Consider the following 11,500-nt stretch of genomic DNA (forward strand, 5'->3'; position numbering starts at 1 on the left):
TTTTATAGAAATTTTGGAAGTAAAAACATTTTATAGATAGAGAGGGTATTGGCACATTTCTGGGGACTTCCTATGTTTCATTAAATTGCCAACATTTTACCGACACATACATTGTCTAGGAAAGGCTGTGTTTTCCGAACTGACAACTTTTCCCATGAAGCTCCTACCGTAGTAATAGATCAAACACACATAAAGTTGTCTAGCTTCTCTTTATTTATAAGGTGACAGAACAAATCTTTGTGATTTCTCAGGCAACCTCCCGGAACTCCCCAAAATAGTTTTAGGTATAAAATACATCCTGAAAATGTTTTCATTCTTTTCTAAATTGAGGGACAAGTTTCAGGAAGGCAAAACTGAAAGAGTTGTTAGGGACAATTTGGGCACTTCACTAAAATAGAATAATGGGTGTCTGAGAAAAAATTTCCAGCTACCTATTTAATCAAATTGACAATAAAGTTTTTAAAAATGAATTTAGAGGATCATTGTAAGAACTTTAGCTCTTTCATAACTGAGGAAGCTATGTTCTTTGCTTTTTATTTTAATTTATCAATCAAAGAAACAATAAAGTTAATATAAAGCATAGAAAATTGCTCCAGTGAGACACAGTTTCTACTGCTTAAGCAGGTTACTGTGAAAGTGAAAGAAATCTTTTCATAATGTAGATGAAGGCACCGATCAGTAAACCAAAGAAGCAAGCCCACTAAGAGTGAATGTTTCTAAAATCTAAAATTTTAACATACTTCATCGCTTCTTTTCAGATTTAGGTAATATAAACCAAAGCTAATACATTCCAACTCTTCAACTTTTATCCTATACTCTGCTTTTTCATATTCTGGATCATACTGCCCCTTTCTTGTAGGACAACATAGGATTTGAGGACCCCTGAGGAATACTTAGAAGGTCAGTAAGGTTGAAACTATTTTCATAATAATGTTAAGATGTTATTTGTCTTTTTCATTTTCATTCTCTCACAAGTGTGCAATGGAATTTTCCAGAAGCTACATGATATGTGATATTACAACAGATTAGATGCAGAAGCAGGCTGAGAATCCAGCTGCCATCTATTAATTCATATATTAAAGACATTTACAAAAATGTAAAACAATGTTACTCTTCTAACTAAAATTGTAAAAACATTATATTCATAAAAATATGTTCTTTCTATTAACATGCAGTTGGTTTACCACTTCCATCTTTAAATAAACCAGTTCTCAGTTTTAAAGTTTAATATGACAAATACTGATATTATAACCCACAAATAATGCTCTTTGGCCTTGAAAATAACTTCCAATAGTTTAAAGGAATGCAGAAGTCTGGGAAACCAAAAAGTCTGGGAAACGCTGTTAGGTAAAATGGACTCCTTTTCTTTAAAAAGCAAAAGCACAGGCAGAGTTGTGATTTCTCTGACAATGTTACTCCCCATATAGTCTCTACCACCATATTAATTATAACTTTCAACCAGAGTGACTAACTTCTACTTCTAAAGTCATGCAAAGAAATACATTTCCTAAAATGTAATTTGAATATATATAGGCCAACAACACTCGCATCTAAATAACAACAACAAAAAATAATCTCGGGAAGGTTAGGGGCACTGGACACAAAGGAGCCCATGTTTCAGAGATTAACAAAATTTCATTAAAATCACAAGTTATCACATAGAGGAATTCAATATTCACCAAGAGACAGGCTCCCTCTTTTATGAATGTAGCCAGAAAAATCTAACAAGTGCACAGGAAGGAGGCCTGTCAGAATCACAGCCAAAACAAATAAACTTCAGCAAGAAAGACTTGTGTTGGGCAGACTGAATAGCTACCCACTCCCAACCATCTTCTACCTCCCTAAATGGATGGGAAAGCCCGTCCCTACCTAGAAGCTCACGGAAGATCTAATGACAGAGAGGAACTACAAGTGACTTTCTTAAGAAGATTAGTTCAGCTCTGATGCCTTTTGTTTATTGCTTTTCTCTGCAAAAGCACTTATATCAGTCCTGTTGCTGGACCTTAGTAGGAAACAGTGACAAAATAGTAGAATACCATCTCTCTGGTGAACAGTGAATGGGAAAAGAGTACAAGTGAAAAGTCAAGTCTCTTTGGGGAATTTATAGGAACTGCCCTGTCCCATCAGAGAAGGTGCTGTACAACTACTAACAAGAGCTAATCATATGCTGGTTCCCTGAGAGATGCTACCGTCTAGGCTAGAGGAATTTTACTTATAGGTTTTTTATGTTTTGTTTGTAGTTATTTATTTAAGTTGCACGAATGTAAAACAACACTCAGATACCAAATTTTTAATACATATTGAGAAGTATTAGAGAGAATGATTATATTCCTTATAGCCAATGCCCTAGAGCAGAGAAACTCACACACATGGTTCAAGTATATGACCCTGCATACTTTGTGGAGGACTAGCAGCTGCCTAATTAAAGCCTTAAAACTGTGCAAGACATTTAATATGGCAACTCCACTTCTAGAAACTTACCTTAGAGGAACATTCAGGTATTGTCAGAGAGTGTTAATATAATGTGTTAATAATAACAAAGAAATGGGGGTGCCTGTGTGGCTCATTTGATTAAGCATCTGACTCTTGATTTCAGCTTAGGTCATGTTCTTAGCGTCATGAGATCGAGCCCTGCACTGGGCTCTAATCAGGCATGGACCTAGCTTAATATTTTCTCTCCCTTTCCCTCTGCCCCGCCCCCCCTCTAAAACACACACACACACACACACAAACAAACTAATAATAATAAAGAAATAGAAACCAACTAAGCATGCATCAGTCCAGAATTGGTTGAAAAAAGTAACTATCCATCTATGTAATGAAATATTATTAGTAGGTCCAAATAATGATGGGATTTCATTTATTTCTTCATTCATTAAACAAATATTTCAGTGCTCGTGATATTCTAGCCACTGTTCTATAAACTGGCCATACAGAAATAATAAGACAGAAAAAAAAAAAAAAAGAACCCTGCCCTCCTGGATTTTACATTCTAACTGGTGAGACAAAAACACAATACTTAAGTACACATACATAGTATATTAGATTGGTACTAAAAAGAAAGATAAAGCAGGGAAATGGAATGATGGGATTCATGATAGGGTGGCTGAAGGACCCATGGAGGGGGGAAATTTGTGTCAAGATATAGGTCAGAGAGTAAACAGCAAGGATATCTGGAAGAACAAGATATTACAGGGAGAGGAGACCTAATACCAAGGGCTTAGAGAACAGCAAGGGATCAGCATGGGCAGAGAAGTGTTAGCAAAAGGTGAATTCTAGGAGATGAGGTCAGAGAGGAAACTAGATAGTAGTGAAAACCTTTAGCCATTGGAGAGGATAAAAGAGAGAGAGAAATAATGTGCTTTGTCTTAATGTTATAATAATGTTCCTTTGCTGCATAAAGAAGAGATTAAAATGAGCTAAATGTAAAAGGAAGGAGACCAATTATAAGTATTCTGTGATAATCTAAGCAAGGGATAAAGGTGTTTGGACCTGGGTGTTGCAGTGGAGGTGGTAAGTGGTAAGATTCAGGGCTGATTTGAAAAGTCAGTAGCACTTTTATCAAATCCAAAGTAGGATTTCAGTAAAAGAATTCAAAGGTGACTTGAAAATTTATTTCTTGAATAATAGGAAACACAAGAGTTACCACTTACTGAGACAGGGAACATGAGAAGGTCTGGCAGATAATATCAATCAGATTCAAACTTTCACTTTGAAGTTTTGAATCCTAAGTTTGAGATGCCTCTGAAATCTCCAAATAGAGATGTCAAATAGTCAGTTGTATGTATATAGCCAGGAAAACAGAAGAGGCAGCCAGGCTGGAGAGTTGTATTTGGGAGATGCTATCTCATAAATGGTATTTAAAGTCATTGGACTATATATGAGCACCAGGGGAACGGTTATAGAGAGACAGGAGAGGAGGTGTAAGAACTGAGCCCAATAAAACTCTGATGTTTAGAGACTGTGGGACTGTGGAATCAAGGAGAAATTAGTAAAGGAGACCAAGAAGGAGCAGCCAGAAAAATAAAACCAGAAGGAGCTCTGGAAGCCAAATGAAGACAGTGATTCAAGAGAAAGAGTAAGATCCATGGTGTCAAGTAAAGGTCAAGTAAAATGAGAAATGAGGATTGCACATTGAATTAGAAGTTAGTGGTGATTGTCTAAATAGCTTCAGTGGAATGGATACAGAAATCTAATTGGATCTATATTTATAGATATTGAACATTTTTAAAGCTTATTAAAGGAAAAATTAGTGTTTAAAATAATACACATTTATAAAGTACAGTATAAACTCATTAAGCATATATATGTTATATATGTGTTTGATATGCATATGTATGGTTGGTTGGTATTAAAATACATATATAGGAAAAGGATAAAATAAAATTCACAAAGATACTAAAGGGACTATTCTTCATCAAGGGCTATATTAAATTCTTTACTCTTTGTGCTTTCTCTGTATCTATTACTCTTGCAATCAAGAAATAAAAAAAGCCCAAGTAATTTCCTAAAAAATATAGAACAAAAATATGTCATGAAACAATAAGGCAATCTGCATTATGGTAAAGGTATCTGTTAAGATAAAGAATAAGCTAAAAAGATTTTTACTTCCTTTTAAATTAGGAAATGGTTTGGAAAAAGTTTGATTGTAAAATATGTTTGTATTTTAAACACTTGAAGAAGTTCATAGAACTCTTTCTTCTTATGCTGTTATTATTTAGTAAAGATTGTTTTTTACTTAAAAATAAAAATCTGATTTCAATTGCTTTTAATGGTCTAAAAACAAGATGCTGCATTTAAAAAACTTGTAAGAATATGCATTAGAAAATTTTAACTTCACCCTTTCTCTTTACAGATTTCACTCTTTATTTTTCCTACAGCTCCATAAGTGTTTAAGGTAGTAAGACTTATATTTTACACATTTTCATAATGATACTTCAAGAAGGCCTCAGTTTACCAAAAAGATCCTCAAACATAATCATGACCCAGGAAGCAGCTGTATCCCATTTCCAAAGGGGGAAAAATACATCATGCTGAATTGTTTAAAAGAAGTAATATAGTGGTGAATTTTTTTCTTGTGATTTAGTTTGAAATACTGTGCCTAAAATGCTGAGCTTGAAGTCCCATAAAGCTTGGTATGCTTTGCAAAAAGCACTCCCTGCTTAATTTAGGCCAGGCCTCCTTTTGCTTTGAAGGAACAAAAAAGAAACATTAACTGTTCCTGGCCTTCTTAGGAATTGACTCAAGATTTCTGCAGTGGTCATGGTGATGTTCCTAGCAAACTGAGCTACTTTTTGAATGAATAAATGAATGAATGAATGAGTGGAGAGATGAAATCAAAAGAAGACAGCTATTTAGCTTAACAGAATGTAAATGTAAAGGCCAGCAAGTCAAATGTATCTTTTATGTGAGATAGTTTCTTTTCAAAGCTATAGTAGTTTCGGGGATGTGCTACTACATTTAAAGCAAGTATCATTGTGCTTTACTATCTGTCTAATATAGAATAAATTTAAATAAAACATTTATATATTTACTCTTGAATCCAAATAATACAAATAGAACTTCAGTCTTACCTGATATTTGCTATTTCTGTTAACTTCTTGTTTTCTCTCATAAGAATCACCTTTGTTTTTTCTTTTCTTGTAGTCACTCTGTAAATAACTGGTTTTCCAATATCTCCATAATCTGAGCTTAGAACAAATAATAATAGTGTCAAATAGCCAAATATCTACTCTATAGATCCTATACAGAGGAAAAGTTCAAATTAAAAAAGCAACCATATGGAATATACATTCTAGTCTATAAAATAGTCTCTAGAAATGTAAAGCAATGAGGTATATATAAAAAGTGATTAAAGGGGATAATATGAAAGACTTAAACAAATTTCATTTTTCCAAAGGAGGGCAGGGAAGAAAGAACAAAAGAACAAAAAAATAGATGGGCCCAAAAAATAAAAATAAAAAGGAAAGATGACAGACTTAAACTTAACAGTGCCAACAATTACATTAAGTGTAAATGGACTAAACACCCCTATTTGAAGGCAGAGATTTTCAGAGTAAATTTTCAGAAATATCAAAGTATATGCTGCTCACATTGATAAAGATGAATAAAGCTGGTGGACTTAAATATCTGACTTTAAGACTTGTTATAAAGATATAATAGATAATAAACTATCTTGGCATTGGCATAAGTGCAATGGGTCAGAATAGAGTCCAGAAACAGACCCAAATATATATAATCAACATATTTTTGAAATGTACTGAAGCTATTTAATGGAAGAAAAGAAAGTATTTTCAATAAATCTAATAGGAACACTGGATAAACATATAAAAAATAAAAAACACTAAATGTGACTCACAGCATAAATACATGAGGAGAAATTATGAGTGTGATGTAAAACTGGAAATTATAAAGTGCCTATGAGAAATAAATAAGACAAATATATTTGTAAATGTAGGTAGGTAAAGATTTCTTTTAGAAATAAAGAAGTACTAATTTTAAAATAAAGAAATGATAAGCTGGGCTTAATAAAAATTCTTAAAATTTTGCCTGACAAAAGATATCACAACATGCCAGTCAAGCCACACAATAGGAGAAAATATTCACAATATCTCACAAAGAATCGGCATCAACAATATACAAAGAACTCCTAAACACTAATAATAAAAAAACAAACAAAAAACAATTAGAAATGGGCAAGAGACTTCCAAAAGTCTCATATATTTTTTTTTTTTATCATCAGGAGATGCAAATTAATACCACAATGAGGTACTACTTTACAAATACCACTGAAACACACACACACACACATAGTAATTCCAAATGTTGGATAATAGACAGACCAAGTGGGATTCTCATGTAGTCACTGCTGGTAACTATTTAAAATGTTACAACTGCCTTAAGAAGTGTCTTTTTTTTTTTTTTTTAAAGAAAAGCCATCCTAATGGTCCAGCAATTTAATTTCTCTTCTGCATATTTACCCAAGAGAAATTAAAGCAAGTTTCTACAAAAAGACTTGTACAAGAATATCTATGGAAACTTTGTATTTAATAGCCTAAAACTAGAAACAATCAATGTTTACCAACAGGTGAATGGGTAAACAAATAATGGCATATTTATCTGACTCATCAATGAAAAAAAGAAAACCAACACAACATGAATCTCCAAGATTTTGCATGGAGCAAGATAACCACAAAAATGTACATACTGTATTCTCCATTTATATAACATTCTAGAACATCAGAACTAAATCATAGGGATGTAAATAAAAACAGCAGCTTCCTGGTGGTTTAGGGATGAAGAGAGACTGGTAAAGGAACATGAGGGCCCTTTTGATATTGATGGAAATGTTTTATGTCTTCATTAATCTTATGGTTACATGAGCGTATACATTTGTTGTTGTTTTTGTTTGTTTGTTTGTTTTAAAGGCTGTACTTATTTATTTGACAGAGAGAGGCAGAGCAAGAGAGGGAACATGAGCAGGGGCAGAGCGAAAGGGAGAAGCAGGTTCCCCACAGAGCAGGGAGCTTGATCCCAGGACCCTGGGATCATAATCTGAGCTGAAGGCAGACACTTAAAGACTGAGCCACCCAGACGCTCCTACATTTGTAAGAATTAAAGAATTGTATACCTGAAATCTGTGCAATCTTATTCTGTTTCAGTTACACCTCAATTTTTCAAAATGTGATCATATTATGGAGCTCCAGCTCCAGGGATTCGCTCACTTACTGGGTTCAGGGATAACAAGCAACACACTATCTTTTCTTGCCCAGGTATTTTCAAGGTAACTCCACCCATGGGATGTAGTGACAATAACTCTTTATAGCAATCCAGTACATAAAATTTTAAAAGAAAAATAACTTCTTTGCCTTAAAGTAATGTCTCAGGGTAGATAAACAGACATTGTTATTTCATATTATCATTGAGGAGAATGAGGCTTATTAGCAGGACACAGAATTAGAAGGAGAACCTCAACTATCTTTTTTTTTTTTTTTAAGATTTTATTTATTTATTTGATAAAGAGAGAGACAGCAAAAGCAGAAACACAAGCAAGGGGAGTGGGAGAGGGAGGAGTAGCTTCCCGCTGAGCAGGGAGCCCAATGTGGTGCTCCAACCCAGGGTCCTGGGATCATGACCTGAGCTGAAGGCAGACGCTTAACTATTCAGCCACCCAGGAACCCAAACCTCAACTTTCTGACCACTAACAAATCCAACTCTTACTTCACTGTATCTATACAAAACAGTGGCCAACATCAGATATTGATTGATTGTTCCCATTCAACAATCAGCCCCTGATCAGGCTGGGCTATTAGGTTATAAAGATCAATAATAACACACGGCTTCTGTCCTCAAGGAAATTTTAGTTTATATTCATTCTGCTGCAGCACAATGTAGGAGGTCAGCTCTTTTGATCAACTTTTACAGACACTATGATGTGGATGCATTTTTCACAGTATTTGGTATGCTAAAACCAAAGGAGACATCTTAATCAATAATTTATCAGAATGTATTCATTAGAAAATAAATACTTTTGGACTTTTAATTCATCACTTGTTCAAATCTTCCAACTTTGAATAGTTCTTATTGCAACACACCAACCCACTAAATGTGTGCCTTTATTTCTCAACTGGAAGTACAGGCCTCAAAACCCCAGAAAGGAAACATTTGTTTTGGCCTTTTTTAAACTATCCTTGTTGAGACTATATGGACAGCTAGGAGAAGGAGGGATCCTGTTAAGTTTCCATAAAACCACCAAGACTGACACCACAGAACAGTTTGTTCCTCCTATTGGTTTTCACATTCCTTGAAACTTGGAGGTGATGACAAGAAGAAGGTTCATCAGCAAAGAAATAGGAAAGTTATCTCAGAATAATCAGAAGCTGGATTCTCCTGCACAATACTTTTTCTCTAATAAAATAGTTTCAATTTTGCTGTGAAAAAAGAATTTTAATTGTTTTTAAAAGGTGACTTTACCAAGGATATCATGCAGTCATAATATTTATTTTCTATTTTATCCTAATTTTTAGAGTTATGCTTAATTTTGCATTTTAAAATGAATAGAACAGAATGTACCCACTATAACCTTTTAACTTATTTCAATATACTGAAATTCATAGTTTTTAATCTGGAGAAAAAGAAAATGTTGATATTTTATATGGTTTTCTGGCAGATTACAAATATCCCAAACTACTATATAAATAGTGAGCTCTTGGAGCAACTGAAAGCCTCATTTTTAAGTTTAATGAATTTTAAGATTAATTTTTATTTAATATTTTAGAGATGTTAATACCATATTAATACCATACTTACTATCATTTTTTTCATATAAAATATGGTTTGTAATTAGTCTACAGAATAAAAACAGTTAAAACTATAAATTTTATCATGAAAATCACAAGAATGAGAATGATAATAAAGAAAGATTTAAAGAGGGGCGCCTGGGTGGCTCAGTGGTTAAGCCGCTGCCTTCGGCTCAGGTCATGATCTCAGGGTCCTGGATCGAGTCCCGCGTCGGGCTCTCTCTCTCAGCAGGGAGCCTGCTTCCTCCTCTCTCTCTCTGCCTGCCTCTCTGCCTACTTGTGATTTCTCTCTGTCAAATAAATAAATAAAATCTTAAAAAAAAAAAAAAAAAAAAGAAAGATTTAAAGAGTATTCAGTAAGAAAATCAATGGGTGTGTGATTTAATAAGACATAATCAGAAATGATTATGAATATGAATATGTTGAATAACTTGCTAAGTCTTGCAGCCAGTCTAAATGAGAAACTGATCTAAAGGAGAAACAGTTTCCATTCCTAGTTTCACCACTACTTAGATGTGTGATCTTAGGTTTAAAAATAAAAAAGAATTTTAGAATGAGACGAAGATCCAAAAGACTCAGTGAAGGACATTTCTCTGACAGAAAAAACAGGAACAACTGATCTTACAGCTTCTGCCTGGTCACTTATATTAATGAGAATTCATGCTTTCATGAGGCAGTTGTTATATTTTCCATAAATTATCTAAGATTACTTCAGTTAAAAAAAAAAGATATACATGTGTATATTAACTTTAATCTGTACCCTAAAGATAATGAGTTAACTTGAAGAATCCTAATCAAGGTCACCCACCCCAGGGGTAGTTAACTACTACTTGGAAAGTCCCTATCAGGATTCTACATTCCAGATTGATGGTTATAATCAATTCAATTGTCCTGAAACTTGATCACAGTTTAGCAATCAGATGGTATGGTAATCAGCCTAGAGAAAGTTAGTAGTGATTGGTCTGTGACAGTGTTATATAAGATAATATGGACTGATCCCTTCTGCTTTTTGGTTGAATAAGGTATAAGAATCTTGGATTAGCTCAATTGTTCAAGATGGTATCCAACTACTAAGGTTATATCTCTCATTTTGATTAGCAGACTAACATACTATTGCTACTGGAATATTGTCACATTTGCCTCACAGGACCCTTTTGTTTAACTGTAGGAGTGCCCAAAAGAACAAGTTTGCAGGTTGAATTCCTGACCTGTGTATACTTGCTAAAAATAGATATTGGCAGAATTTGGTCTGAGACTTGCTTGTATCATAAAACACCAAATAGTGGTAAGATGCTGAAGGCTATAGATATCTATCCAAAGAAATCCAATAATTATTTTATCCAGCTTTATTGGGATATAATTGACATATAAAAGTGTGTAAGTTTAAGGTACACAGTGTGATGATTTGATATGTGTATATACTGCAGAATACTTTTCACAATAAGAGGAACCCAATAATTCTGAAAGATTAAATCAGTTTAGTTAAGCTCACAATAGCAGCCCATTCTGTTTTTATTTTTGTGTTAATGTCTTAGAATACCATTTATTAATTTGCAAAGAGAATATCAAATGTTAAGTGAACCAGAACATGTATTATTAGCTGATGAACACATTACCCCTTCTGGTTTTATAGCCCCCAGAGGGAATATTCTTTATATTGAGCTGACCCTGACTTCTGTAAAACGTCTATGCATTTGTCAAGCTTTTTGCCTTCCGGGCCACACACATAAACCTAATCCCTCTGAAGGAGGGCTAAACTTTTAAACATAAATTCAAAGTAGAAGACCCAGAACATGACTTAATTTTTCTATTCCAATTGAGGCTTCACTTACTAGTACAGTATAAAATTCAGTCTCAGTTGATTTGAATGTTTACCCTTTCCAGGTCATGAGAAAACCCTGGGGTCTCACAAGAAGTTAGTCCATTTGGGGAGTACTTTCTGGTCCTCTGGTCCTCTGGTCCTCTTGTCCCTTCTGATTTACTCATTATTTAAGACTGACTGATCGCTTGAAGAAGGCCGCTCCTGTGTGAAGCTGGGACTCTGGGATACTTGCCATGGTCACCAGACCTGGTGCTGATGGTAGGAACACTCTAGTCCGCACCAGACCATTCTATTCTAACATTCAGCCACTTTCCCTAAAAAAGCATCATGGGAATCCTTGCTACGGAAAGAATTCCAAATCCTGGCCAGCTCCTCAGTA

This window comes from Mustela lutreola, chromosome 4 (genome assembly GCF_030435805.1).
Source record: "Mustela lutreola isolate mMusLut2 chromosome 4, mMusLut2.pri, whole genome shotgun sequence".
NCBI lineage: Eukaryota > Metazoa > Chordata > Mammalia > Carnivora > Mustelidae > Mustela > Mustela lutreola.